The 14,715-nt window shown below is 38.3% G+C and overlaps 1 protein-coding gene across 1 annotated transcript in view; it reads left to right on the forward strand.

Annotated features, from left to right (window-relative positions):
• Nucleotides 1-14,715, forward strand: part of PLEKHG1 (pleckstrin homology and RhoGEF domain containing G1) — a 229,535-nt gene that overhangs the window by 62,533 nt on the left and 152,287 nt on the right. The window contains exon 2 of the mRNA XM_037819416.1: nucleotides 3,748-3,806. The gene's annotated coding sequence lies outside the window, so the exon portion shown is untranslated. The remainder of the gene's footprint in view (nucleotides 1-3,747; nucleotides 3,807-14,715) is intronic.

A 14,715-nucleotide genomic window follows, 5' to 3' on the forward strand; every position in this document is an offset into this window, starting at 1 on the left:
CCCAAAACTCATCTTGAATTTATAGAACAGCTTCTGAGGTTCTCAAATGTTCACCCGTAAATAAGCATCACTGATTGTAAAAGCCCTCTTGCTATTCTCATATTCCTATAATGGAACTTTACCTTCTATAGACCAAAAATATAAATTCATTGGCCTACCTCATATTGAATTTCCTGGCTAAATGGTGCATTTTTCTCTTTCTTTTTTTTTTTTTTTCAAAGTGTATTTGTACTTTTCCTCATTTCTCATGAGGAAAACATTGTCCTAAAGATTTCCTTAAATATCTTCTATACAGATCCTTTACTGTATGAGTAATCTTTCTGAAAATGATCTATTTTCACATTATCTCCTTTTTCATTTGTTTTTGTCACTAGGCAAAAGCCATTGCCTTTTACATTTGTGTTTCAAATCATCTCATGGCACCTTTACTATCTATTCCCATTTTTTTTATTTTTTAGATATTTCTCTTGAGGTCCCTGGTCAACCTTGCCACCTGCAGATGGTGGGAATTGGCTCTGTTCTTTTCCTTTCCTTATTGCATGGAGTTTTTGTTTCCTAGGCTGCTGAAAGCAGATACCATGAAATGGGTTGCCTTTTAACAATGGGAATTTATTAGCTTACAAGCTTAGAGTTTGAGGCTGTGAGAATGTTCAAATCAAGGCATATCAGGGCAATGCTTTCTTCCTGTAGACCAGCTGCCGGTGATCCTTGGCTCCTCTGCCAAACGAGAAGGCACATGGCATCATCTGCTGGTCACTCCCTTCCCTTGTGGGTTTTGTTGCTTTCAGCTTCTTGCATCCATGGCTTTCTTACTTTCTGTATGTTCATCCCTTTTGAAAAGGACTCCAGTAAGAGTATTAAGACCCATCCTGATTGAGGTGGGCCACACCTTAACTGAAGTAGCCTCATCCAAAGGTCCTACTTGCAATGGGTCCAGACCCATGGGAATGGATGTCTTTAAGAATATGCTTTTCTGAGGTGCATACAGTTTCAAACCACCATATATAGTAAGCATCGTTTATTTTATTCCTGACTTTTTAATAGAGATGCTATCTGTTATGTACAGATCTTTCTAAAAGTCATAGTGAAGTATCCTTCTATTCCTAGGTTACAGAGATTATCAGATACAGGTACTGAGTTTATTACATGCTGTTTGGCATCTTTGAAGATATGAATACGTATTTTTCTCTTGTAACTTATCACTATGGCCTAATAGATCTACTTATTTAATATTTTTAGAATAGTCCTATTTATATGGATGCATCTTTATTTTAATACACTAGCAATTGAATTTTCTGAGCATGGTATTTATGATCTTGCATCTTACCAAAGCAAAACAAGCCTTTTACTTTTTTCTCTTTATGCTGTGCCTTAAACAAACTGGAGAGCCTCACTTTTTCTAATCTTAGAAAGCTTTTTACATAGCTTGGGAATTATCTGATCTTTGGAGAAGACCATATATATTGGTTTTTCAGCTTTTATGCTTTTGGTTCAGTTTTGGTGATTAAATATCACAAGGGTATTTTTATATAACACTCTTAAATTTTCCATCTTTTCCATGTCTGTGTATATTCCTCTAATGCTTCTACTTCTGTGTTTGATTTTAAGACTAGATTTGCCAGAAATCTCTTTGGGGTATCATGCAAAGGACTAGCTACAGCTTTTTAAATTTCTAAATTAGACATCCTTGCTTTTATTTTTATTTCTGCCTTTCCTATATTATATGTGTTGTTTTTTTTAAACTTACTAAGTTTAAATATTTGGTTCATTTCTTTTTCTCTTGAATTAAGAAAAGACAAAACAGTTACAAGTGTCACAAATGAAACTGCACATACAAGATGAAACTAGCTCATTTTTACGATCCCCCATTTCTCCATTTTTGATAACGTGATCTAGAATTTCAGTCTTAGGTAGAACTGGTTGATATATTAAAGTTTATTTGTTAGATACTTTTTCCAAATTTTTGAAAATTTTTACTCTTGTTTGGACTGTCTTTGTAATAATTAGCACATTTTGTTCCTTGTTTACCTGCTTTCGGGCTCACCATGGAGTTATTATGGTGACTATTTTTTATTTATCTTAAGTTTTTATTTTGATTTATCCCTCAGTCAACTGGAATATTTTTGAGTAATTTTTTTCATGAAGTCACCCAGCTGATACATTTCCTAGCACATTTTCCCCCCGTGAAAGTCTGCAAATATTGAAATGTTTAGTTAATATCTAAAAGTTTGTGCCATTACCTTGTTTCTTCTTTCAATACTAAATGCCCCCATCTTAAAGTGGTCAGTTTAGGGGGTGGGGAAGGGTGGTCCTTTGGGGGGGAGCCTTTTATTTTAATGCTTAGATTTTATAGAATTCTTATCCTGAAAGTCCAAAAACTTCAGTTTCACCAGATATTTCTAGCTATTTGTCCTTCATTAATTTTTATTTATTTGAGGATCTTTTTAATAAAAGTTGTATCTTCAGAAAGATCTTTTGTCTATTTTATTCCCTTTCTTCCAACTTCTCACTCACTAATTTTTCTTACTTTTTCTTCTTCATGCCAGATAATCTGTGTCCATTATCTCATTTATTCCACTTTTTAAATGCTTCTCATTTTTACTGTCCCCCATGTTTGATTATAATTTGGCTATTGAATTTCTTGTTTCCTTACATCTTTCCCCAGCTTGTCCAGCATTTTTAATCTCAGCCTCTCACACACAGTCTCTTTTTCAGTACTACCTAGAAAACAAAGCATATGTTTTCTAATTTTTTCTTCTATTTTCTTGTAGTAAACATTTCAAAATACATTCCTACTCTGTACCCTGAACATTATGTTCTCCTTTTCTAGGTCCCATGTCTTTGGTGTCACTTGTAAATGGAGAAAGAAATCTAGGCCTATGAACCTATGGCTTACCTATAGATTGGATGGGTTGGGGTATTTTGGGGGAAGGGGGATGGAGGTGGGTGGGCTCCTACCTACCTCAGTCCTCTTGGTTGTCATTGGTATCTGTTCAGATATTGGCCTGGAGAGCTGGCTGGCATTCATATCCCCCTGCCAGACCATCAGATCTGTAGTATTTCTTTCTTTCTTTCTTTGACTCTGGCTTTGCTTACCTTAAATGGGATCACCTGGCTATGAGGTGTGACATTCATTCCTGGATGAGCTGAAGCAGTCGGTGGCCCTTTCTTTTCAAAAATAGTGTCCAGGGAAACTGGACCCCTAAACTGTATCCGATGTAGGCATCACCCAAGTACTTTGCAAAGATGGAAGGCGAGAGGAATTGAAGGATGGAACCATGGAGAGGGACGAGGGGCCTTAGGAAGTTGCTCCTGGGCCTTGCAGGGGGAGATGGAAGTTGAGATGACTGAACCCCTCTGCTCTCTCCTTCTGCTCCCCCTGCCTCACTGTCTCAGGGTTCCTCTGCTCCAGGGAGGGGGAGTGCTACCAAGAGTTCAAGTCTCCTTTTGAATTCTCTGAGTATTTCAAGGGAAAGTCTGGGAGGATGAACTGGGGTTTCAGTGGCTTTCTAATACCATCTCATGCAAGTCTTTTTTTCTTTTAATTAACTTTGTATCATTATCACTGTAGGACTATTCTAGAACGGTTGCACAGATGTGGCCTTTTCCAAGGAATGTTCTAGTCTTAGTTTCTAATCTTCCTCTGACTGTTAAAATTAGCCCCAATGCCACCACGTTGCCTTAAAATAAGTCTGAAAAAGTAAAATTTAATTAAAAATCAGTTTGTTTTTTGTGTTTCTACTACAGGTGAAGACCAATGTTGAGAGTCTGTGAGTGAAGACATTGGAAAGGGTTCAACTATAAATGTAAGCTTTTTTCTTTCTTTTTTTGTCACTTGAGTGTGAAACATGTTGAAGAGTAGCATATTCATAATTTATGTTTTTGGCTTTTTTATTAGATGTTTATTAGATTTTAGATATTTCGATATTTATGTTTTTGAATTTTGGAGTAAGATTGTATATAATGTAAACAAACATTTTCTTCTTTTTCACTATTTTCTAAGACAAAATAACAAATACTATAACCAAAGGATGAAATATGAAAGGAAATGGATATTTCAGAAAACACACATAAAGAATAAAAATGGCATTAGGAAGAGCCACCGGGACAGGACACGTTTGGAGTCGTTTTCTTCTCCTTGGCCTTCTAGTGTTAATCAGCTAGTCCTTTAGTCCCTTGGTTAATCTTTTATTTGCTTGTCATTGGCCAGAAAAGTTCTATTTATCCTCTTTAATTTCTTCTTTTTCTCCAAGATTTAAAATCTCATTCCAATTTGTGATGGTACTCACAAAACCGCAATGAGTGATAAAAGGGAGAGGAAGGAAAGGGGTATGCTTTTTTTGTTAGGGCCAGGCAATTAGTCTCCTCTGCGCCTTTCCTGAGTACTTTAATTTTCCCACTCTGACCACAGTATGCACTATTTGTAAAGACAAGAAATGCTGAGCTAACATTGCTCATTGCTGATGCTTACGAGAACAGTCAGAAAATATGAAGAAATTTAGACTGGTGAGTGGAGTGTTAGCATTTTTGACTTATAAAGGCAATTTATACATTCAGTTTTATACCAAACAATAAAATAAAAACAAAATGAAAAGCGTAAGTTCAACAATGGATTATAGTTTTGTTGCTTTTAACTTGCAAAATAATAACGCCATACTGGAGTCATAAATATTTGATTCACTGAAGTATTCTTCTTGAAGTATACTCAGTGTTATCACTTAGACAAATAGTATTTTAATGGAGTAAAAATGAATGACTTTGTTTGTGTCAGAGTTCTCCAGTGTTTGGTTAACTGATAAAACAGTGGTTCTCTCACTGTAGACCCTTATTACTGGCAAGAAAGCTGTAGAAGTTCTTTGGCCTAATTTCGGACTGGAATGCTGGCAGCTTGGAAACCAAGAGTGCGGGGTCCAGGACTGACCCACCCGTCATACACAGGGGGTATTGTGCCAGGGGCCCCAATACTTTTAGGGTCCCACAAAAATGCTTTAATTGAATTTCTTTTCACAGCAGAAGAAAAAAATGAATAATAATAATGAATATATAAGAAAAAACCTAACCTAGATTATATTTGTCTTTATACTCACACAGTCATAAATATAATTTTTAATATTATTTATGGAGGAAGGGGCCCACTCTACCTCTGTGTAATATTGGTAATTTTAACGCTCTTTTTTTTTTTTTTTTTTTTAAGAGTAGACATTTTCTTTTGTAGAAATGATTATCTTTTCTATAAATGAGTTTGTAGACTTGTCTGCTCATCAGAGAACCCTACAGTCATAGCTACAATGTTGTTGTTAGGTTAGAGAGCGGTGGTTATTTATGGTGTTTTCCTAGAACAAAATAAATATTTTCCCTCTGGGGACCTGTTGATGGTCTGTTTGCTTCGTAACTTGACACAAAAAATGTGGGAAAGCAAGCAAGAGCCAACTCAGGATTCTCTGGCTCCATTTTGGATGAGTGTTTGTCTGAGATGTGTGTTCCATCAGTACAATGGTTGATTTCACCTACTCGCTGCCGCGAGAGTCTAGAAGTTTTCCTAGAATTATAGAATTGAGTTCTTCTGGAACTGGTGATCTGTCTTACTGAGTATATATCATTTTCAGTTATTGTGCCTAATCTGGTTTTCCTTGTAGCCATGATCTGGTTTTGGAGAAACTTTAGTCTTCAACTGCAGTAACATACATTGTGCACAGAATATCTTCTGAAAATCACTTGATTTAAATAAAGTGTGTTGATGTCTGAGCAACTTCTTTTGCTAAAGAGGTGCCCACTAAAATTTAAACTCCTGAGAGCCAGGATTCACTGCTGCATCTTTAGAAAAATCCAGGCATGTATGAGAAGCTCAAATGTTTGTTGAACGAATGAAAGAAAAAATGAGCTAATTTATGGGATTTCAGTGAAGTGCTCTGAAATTGTTTGGGGTGTGTAAGTGAACTATTGAAGCTCTATATCTCAGACTGGCAGCTTTTTAACCCTGCTGTCAGATAGGGTTAGGGGGTGGCATCAGTCATGACCACACTCATGACATATTTTATTATCTCAATTTATTTTGAAGTCTATGAATGCATAAAGCTGTCTGGATATGTATACAAAAATTTATATAGTACATCCAGGTAAAATAATAATCTTCCAGTCACTTACCCAAAAACTGCTTATAAAAGCTGTCTGCTCTAGGGTAGCAAACCATAGATGTCCCAATCACAAAGCTTGTGGGCACCAATGTCCTGATATTACAAAGCTAGAGGGCACCAATTAATCAGATTACACTGGGAAAGCAAAAGAATTCTAGAGGGGCACTCCCATTGATGACATACCACTAAGGATGTAAGCAGAAAGAAGCAGCTGGCCTACATTGGTAGTCTAGTGGAGAGTGTTCCTAATTTGCAGAGCATTTTGAAAAATCATAGGAGTGTAGGCCTGTTTTGCACAAACCCTTGGTTTTGTCTTGAGGGGAACTAGAAATGTACCATCTTTTCAGTTGGTATGATGTGTGTGTGTGTGTGTGTGTGTGTGTGTGTGTGTGTGTGTGTATTCAGCTTCAAGACTCTACATTTTTGATACCACACATATATATATATATAGATATATATATATATAGATATATAATTTTTTTCTGAATAAAATGCGTCGTCCTCCTTTTATTCTCTGTGCCTTCTTGTTCAGGGGCCACTTCCCCTGGTCCTTTGATGAGGGGCTCTCAGTGCCGAGCTGCTGCCTAGAGGGCCCAGCGTGGAGCCACCTGCCCAGCAGAGGGGTGACTATTAGGGATGAAGATTAAAAATGTTCCAAGGAAGTGACTCAATAGACCCTAGAAGGTAAAGGTGCCTGATGTTACTGCTCTTGTTAGCATTTAAAATGTAAGCATTGGCTGAGCCCCTTACACTGTAGGGTGGGGTACACTGTAGAATGGACTAACAGGATCAAGGGGTGCTTCTTAGTGACAATGCCAAAGTCTAGAAATGGCATTTTACTTCCTAGATTTTGCATTCCCGAGTGCATTGCACTTTGTGATCCAGACACAGTGTGGCCCAGCCCTGTGGTCGCACCCTCCTCTAGAAGCCAACTCATACCCTGGTTTCTTCAGTCCCCACCTGAGGCTCTTTTATGAGCCGGACTTTCCATGAGCCATTGCACAAGGACCACATACTGCTCCCACTCTGAGTCAATGGCTGTTTGTATGGCTCCTCAAAATTCAGTCTTGAAGCTGAGTGCCTTGTGAGATTGGAACACTGTAGCTCTTTGCCGCTATGACTTACAAGCAATACAGAGACCCATGGGCACGAAGAGGTCACTGTGGCCGTCCCCGCGCATGTCCCCTGGGTGGATGACCTTGCTGCTGCGTCCCCAGTCCCAGCACACGTCTTCTTAATGCTGACAGATTTGTCGGAAGGCAGATGATAGAAGAGTTATCAGTGACCGTAACATAAATGATTCACGTTATGAATAAGTAACTTGTTGTATTGAACCGGACATTTCTAATAATATAGCCATCCGGCTGAATTCTTGGCAGAGCATGAGAGCCCAGGGACTTAATGCATTGTGTGATCGTTGAAAAGGCGCTTAAAGTGCTTGCCTTCACTTTCTTCTATTGCAAAGTCTGCTAATTATCGCTTGACAGAACAGTGTCATAAAAATGATTTTTAGAAATATATAATTGAGGATTAAAGGTGTTATTAAAAAAACAAACTAAACATGGCCATTACAAAAAATAGAGCATAATATTAAAGGCATTCTGTAGCTAGAAGGAAATACCTGAAACTGTTGAACTGTAACCAGTATCGATTTTTGAAGACGATTGTATAACTTACAGCTTATATGGTGTGACCGTGTATTTGTGAAAACCTCGTGGCTCACACTCCCTTTATCCAGTGTATGGACAGATGAGTAGAAAAATGGGGACAAAAAAGTAAATGAATAATAGAGGTGGATGGGGGCAGAGAATGGGTTGTTTTGGGAGTTCTTTTTTGCTTTTATTCTTATTTGTATATTTTTATTTTTGGAGTAATGAAAAAATGTTCAAATTCAACTATGGTGATGAATGCCCAACTATACGATGATACTGTGAACACTTGATTGTACACTTTGGATGATTGTATGGTATGTGACTATAGCTCAATAAAATTACAAGGAAAAAAACAAAGTTCCAGTGGCTGAGAGATTTCAAAGAGAGTCAAGAGGTCATTCTGAAGGTTGTTTGTATGCATTAGCCATTCCTTTAAGTTTATAGTGTATCGGAACAGGTAGAAGGAAATACTTGAAACTGTTGAACTGTAATCCAGTAGCCTTGACTCTTTATGATGATTATATAATTACATAGCTTTTATCATGTTACTATGTGATTCTGGAAGTTTTGTGACTGACATTCCCTTCACCCAGTGTATGTGCAGATGAGTAATAAAATAAGGACCAAAAATATATAAATAATAGGGGAGGATAATCGATATGTGATGTTTTGTGTGTTCTTTTTTCTTTTTCTTTTTCTTTTGTATTGTTTTTATTTATTTATTTATTTTGCAGTAATGAAAATATTCTAAAATTGATTGTGGTGATGAATGCATAACTATATGATAATACTGTGAGCCATGGATTGTATACTTTAGATGGATTATATGGTTTGTGAATATATCTCAGTGGAATTGCATTCATAAAATAATTAAAAGTATTCAGAAAAATATATAAATTTGACTCTGCCCAGGTATAAGGCATATCCCTTCTCTTAAAAAATATTTCACAGAAGCTCTCACACCTTAAGCTGATACACATGGTGTGCCAGTTTGAATGTATTGTCCCTCAAAACACCATTATCTTTGATGCAATCTTGTGTGGGCAGACATATTTGTGTTGATTAGATTGTAATTCTTTGAGTGTTTCCATGGAGATGCGACCCACCCAACTGTAGGTGATAACTCTGATTGGATAATTTCCATGGAGGTGTGGCCCTACCCATTCAGCATGGGCCTTGATTAGTTTGCTGGAGCACTATATAAGCTCAGACAGAAGGAGTGAGCTTGCTACAGCCAAGAGGGACACTTTGAAGAACGCACAGGACCTGAGAGAGGAGCTGCAGTTTACAGAGCAACATTTTGGAGACAGCCTTTGAAAGCAGACTTTTCCTCCGGAGAAGCTAGGAGAGGACAAATGCCCCAAGAGCAACTAAGAGTGACATTTTTGAGGAGCTAAAGCCTAGGGAGGAACGTCCTGGGAGGAAACCATTTTGAAACCAGAACTCCAGAGCCGTCAGCAGCCACGTGCCTTCCCAGCTAACACAGGTTTTCCAGACACCACTGGCCATCCTCCAGTGAAGGTACCCGACTGTTGATGACTTACCTTGGATGTTTTATAGCCTTAAGACTGTAACTTTGTAACCAAATAAACCCCCTTTACAAAAGCCCATCCATTTCTGGTGTTTTGCAAAAAGGCAGCATTAGCAAACTAGAACACATGGTTGGTACCCTTTTTGTGGGGGAGCCTTCCTCATTGTAAACCCTTTAGTTATAGCTGGTGAAGGGTGAGGGCATTGGAGGAAAGTTCCCAGACATTCTTGGAGAAAAAGGACTTAGATTTTTTAGAAATGTACTTGTTTTCCTGTGAAAGGATGACCTTTGGAATGAGGAACTGATTCCTGTTCCTGGCATTGAGAGTTAGGGGATTCTTGGGACAGTATGTCCTCAACTTTGTGCACTTATGGTAATAGGTTTCTGTTGAAAACAAGGAGGGGTGAGTGGGTTTCATGGTCACATAAGTTTGGGATTTAAGCAAGGTTAAGTTAACCAGGTCTTTTTTTCTGCAGAGCCTCTGCGGTGAACTGTATGTCTTCAACAAGGAGGTGTTATAGGCAGAGCTTCCCAACAGTTTAAACAGGGAATACCTTGTGTTCCCCTCACCCCTGTCCTCCACCCTCTCACCTTCTGTTTTTTTAACCTATTGCTCTGTGTTCTGTGGAAGATTTTGATAAGTGCAGATGTAAGGCCAAGTATGGGAAAGAGAGGTCTCCAGCACAAGGACAGAAATTGGTTATAGAAAGAAATACAGATGACTTGAAGGCAGAATTGTCACTGTCCCTGGAGGGGGAGCTAGGGAAGAGGGCATTTGGAGGACAGAGCTGTGTACAATGGTTCATGCACTGCATCTGGATAACTAGTTATGGAGCCAGCCCTCCACTGTGCTCTCCCTCGGTCTGGCCTAGAAGTTCCATGTATAAAACTCATGGGGCATCTTGAAGCAAATAGCTAAGCCAATGACTCAAAGATCAGCAAGGGATGACATCAGGTAGTCTGGAATTTCCTTAAGCCTTCCTTTCATTAACCTACATCCAATCTAGTAACATTCGATAGAGTTCAATGAACTCCTTATGCAACACATCATTGGAGAAATAGCATGTAATTACTTAGCCTAAATTGTAATTGATAACAATTGTTTGTTAAAAGTGAACTGTTTCGTGATGATCATTTTCTAAATGAATTGAAAGCCTACTTTGAATAAAGCACTGAGCTAAGTGGCATGGGGGATTCAAAGGTAAGAAGACAAGGCTGGACAGCTTGTATAAGTTTATTCAGAAAAGGTAAAACATGTTGACGTATAAGCTTTCTGCAAAGCAGCATGTGATAAAAGCAGTATCAGAAAATTTTCTTTAGTAAGAAAGGTGATCAGAAAAGGTATACTTCACACATAAATTTTTCACTTCTGACTGTTTCCAAAAAATTAATGCTTATTTTCTGTTAGATGGGTACATAGTTATCAATTCAATCAAAATTGTTCAACTGCTATTCAAATCATCAACCTCCTTACTTAACTTTTTGTCTATTTACCCTCTCATTTTCTGAGTGAGCAATATTTTAGCACTTTCATTGTGTTATTGGATTGCCTATTTTTTCTTCTAGTTCTATCAGTTTTTCCTTTACATATTTCAAAACTATGCTTTAGGTGCATGTCGGTCTGCAAAACTATTTGCTTGTTACTTAGCTAGGTGCAAGGTAATTGTTGTGTTTTAGAAACCAGATGAAAAGTCATATCCCTGCTGCTGGTGGGGAATTTTGGGTAGATTTTCCAGGTACTTGAGCGGGGACAGTTCAAATAATCTCAGAAAGGCCATCCCTCTAATAAAATGCACAAAAGAACCTGCTGTGCTCCATGATGCCAGGTCTGTTTTCAGCAGCTGTAGATAATGGATCCAGTGTCTGGAGAAATCACTTGTATTATTAAAGAAACTTGGAGAAGCCACAGACCAGATTCATGAAGCTTAAGAATTCAGTAAAACAAAATCATTCCACAGCTTTGGGCAATTGGGTGTGAATTCACACTGCCTGAACTCAAGCCAGTATCATCCCCCCCGAGTCCATCCTCTTTCTGTCTGTATCACTCCAGATCCCAACCATCACCTTTCGCCATCTGGGTTGCATTTTCAAGGGTACACATACTTGAGAAATTCGTGGTATATTGCTTACAACCTTATGCTTTTCTGTGCCATAAGGAAGGCCTGTTCTCATGGAAGATGGCATCTGTGATAGGCATCTATCACAGTTAAGTGGGGCATTAGTGCAATCACTATGTATTAAAATAGAAACAGGGTCGCAACTGATCTGAAGTCTTGTATTAAGTAGAGTATTTTCTTTTAATATCCTCTGTCTTTAAAAAATGTGACATCTGGTTTCTTAAAATGTTGTAACTTCATGTATATTCCTTTGATTTCTAAAGCATAGTCATTCAGAGAAAAATGGAGTTTAGCAATTTCACAGGTCATGATAAATGGAATATTATAGCAAAAAGGCTTTGAGTCAGAAGAGCTGCCAAATCATTTTTCTGTGGTTTCCCTTTCTTCCCTAATCCCCTCTCCCATGTCCACTTCTTTTCTGGGGGTTTCCAATTGGGGATCTCCCAGTCACCACTAAAATCATTAATTCACTTCATTCATTCATTCAGTTATTTCTATCATAACATGTATATAAAAAATTTCCTATATTAAACATTTTTAAGTGTGCAGTGGAGTTAGTTATAATCACAGGGTTGTGCTACCATCACCACCTTCCATTACCAAGACTTTTGCATGACTCTAAACAGGCACTCTGTACCCATTAAGCAGTAACTCCCCATTCTCCCTTCCCCTGACCCCTGGTAATGACTAAGTTACTTTCTGTCTCTATGATTTGTATATTCCAGTTATTTCATATCAGTGAGATCATACAATATTTGTCCTTTTGTGTCTGACTTATTTCACTCAGCATAATGCTTTCAAGATTCATCCACATGCATAAATGTAGCATGTATCTGACCATTCTTTTTTTGAGGATGAATAATATTCTGTTGTATAGATATAGCACGTTTTGTTTATCAGGTCATCTGTCGATTGACACACTCACTCTTAAAATCACCTTCACTTCTTCTCTCTCCTGGTTCAGGTAGTGAAGTATTTTGGTGCAGGTTCATCAGCTCAGAGATGCTTGACCTGCGTCCCTTCCTCCTCTACCCCACCCCAAAATTTAATTTGTCACCAAATCTCACTAAACTTGCCTTACCATGAGTCTCAGCTCTTCTTTTCCACTTCCACTGCCATCACCTTTCTTCGATAAAGGAAATAACATTTGAGCATCTACCACAAGCTACGCACCATCTACGTTTTCTCATGTGCTTCTTTTAGCCTTGTTCCGCTATTATCCTGAATTGAGCTTTGTAGTTTAGGAGATGGAAGTGCTTAGAACTTTAAGTCATTTCCTAAAATCAAACAAGTAAGTTTTGAAGCAATTCAAAGTCGAAATAACCAGGTGCACTCCAGCCTATGTCCTCTTTACTGCTCTTAATTGCCCTCGCCATGCTGCACACCTGGGCATTTGTACACCCACACCGGCTTCAGCACTGAATTCTCTCTCCAGGGCTTTTCTGAGCATGTGATCCTCCAGACCCTTCCATTCGCCAGCTTCACCCACCCAGAGTGCTGGGTTCATTATGTCAGGTGCCTGGTCTAAAGTTCACGATGATGTATTGTTGCTTGGCCTATAAAGTCTGCATGATATCCAACCTATTTTGCTTTTCAGCTTTAAGTCAGCTGATTAGAAAGGGGTTATTTTGTATTATCCCCAAACTTATGAAAAGAAAGTTTGGCCGCTACCCAGCATTCCCTGTGCTCCTGGCGAGAGGAGGACATGGTAGGCTTTGGGGGCAGCCAGACCTGGTGTGAATCACAGCTCACCTCTTTACTGGGAGCCCTCAGGGATGTTATTCAACATCCTCATCTATAAAATCATGATGATAAATTTAGTTGAGGATGTTAGTAAGTGTAGGTGCAGCATCTGCTGTTGTGAGGTCTGGGCCAGGTAGATTGCGGCAGCTGCAGCAGCAATAAGAGGACACCTTATATGTCCTTGTAAACTCCCTTCACATTCTGCCTCTTCTTAAATTTCTCCAAACTGATTTTATCTGCATCTTCCTTCGAGGTGCCTCTGTACAATTCATTTAGCAATTTTAATTATGCATTGCCTCTTGACACCACTTTTATAGTCTTAAAAATTCCTGCAGATGACAATGTAGTTTGTTTTTTGATTGCCGTTAATTCCTGCTCTAAAGGACTGAAATATTCAAAGGCAGGACTAGGTTTTGTGAGTTGTTAGTTCAGTCATGTCCCCACAAAGACATGTTCAAGTCTTGATCCCAGATTCTCTGGGTGTGGACCCATTTGTAAATGGGATCTCCAAAGATCCTGTTAAGATGAGACCAAATAGGAGTTGAGAGTAGAGTGGGCCTTAATCCCGTACAACTGGAGTCCTGATAGCAGAGGAAATTTGGCTGCAGGAGCCAGTAGAAGAAAGAAGGAGACAGACGGCCATGTGACAGAGGCAGAGACTGAGCTGTGGATCACCACAAGCTACCACCAGGACGCTACAGACTTCAGAGAAAGCTCGAAGCAGCTGACACCTTGATTTTGGACGTCAAGCCTCCAAAACTGGAAGACAAAAAATTCCTGTTGTTTAGCAACCAGTCTGTGGTATTTGTTATAGCAGCCCTGGCAAACTAAGACACATATGGTACATATAGACTGGTGCCTTATACATAACTCTTCATGAACTTTGTAGATACAAAATCAAGAAATTTCCCATATGTTTATAAGAAATCAATAAACTGAGTTTTAAGTATAGAACAATTGCAGTTAGATACTTACATCTAGTTTAATTAGCCCAAATTTCTTAGTTCCTAATTCTGAATGTGAAGAATATTTCAGGGAAATATTTAAAATTTCAATAAATTCTACTATCCAGTATTTCTGATGAAACTACCTTTCAAATCCTGAGTGATCTTAAACACAGCTGTATGTATGGTTATATTTTATTTTCTAGGAGTAACTACAAATTAGGAAATATTTTAATTTTTTTCTTAGCTATTGTTTTCCAGTCTTAAATTTTTTCTCAGGTGGATTTTCATTTTTCTCCTTTGCCTCTTTAATCTGGATAACTCTACTCCCACGAAGTTTTCACTTGGGAGAGTACAGTGGAGAGGTTGGTTCTGTAAACAGAAGCCTGGGGAAGAATCAGAGAAGAAGATCCATTTTAGAAATAAAAATGTGGTGGCACTTTTAAAACTGAAGAAACAGTCTTGCTAATTATAAGCATCTTAGCTTTATACTTGATTAATAATACTAACCAGGGAGGTAAAGTTTAAACTTTATCCCTTCACCAACATAAATATCACTCAGGGTTTGAGGCCCCCGTTGAAACAGTGCAGGGA

Source organism: Choloepus didactylus, chromosome 2, assembly GCF_015220235.1.
Source record: "Choloepus didactylus isolate mChoDid1 chromosome 2, mChoDid1.pri, whole genome shotgun sequence".
Lineage (NCBI taxonomy): Eukaryota > Metazoa > Chordata > Mammalia > Pilosa > Megalonychidae > Choloepus > Choloepus didactylus.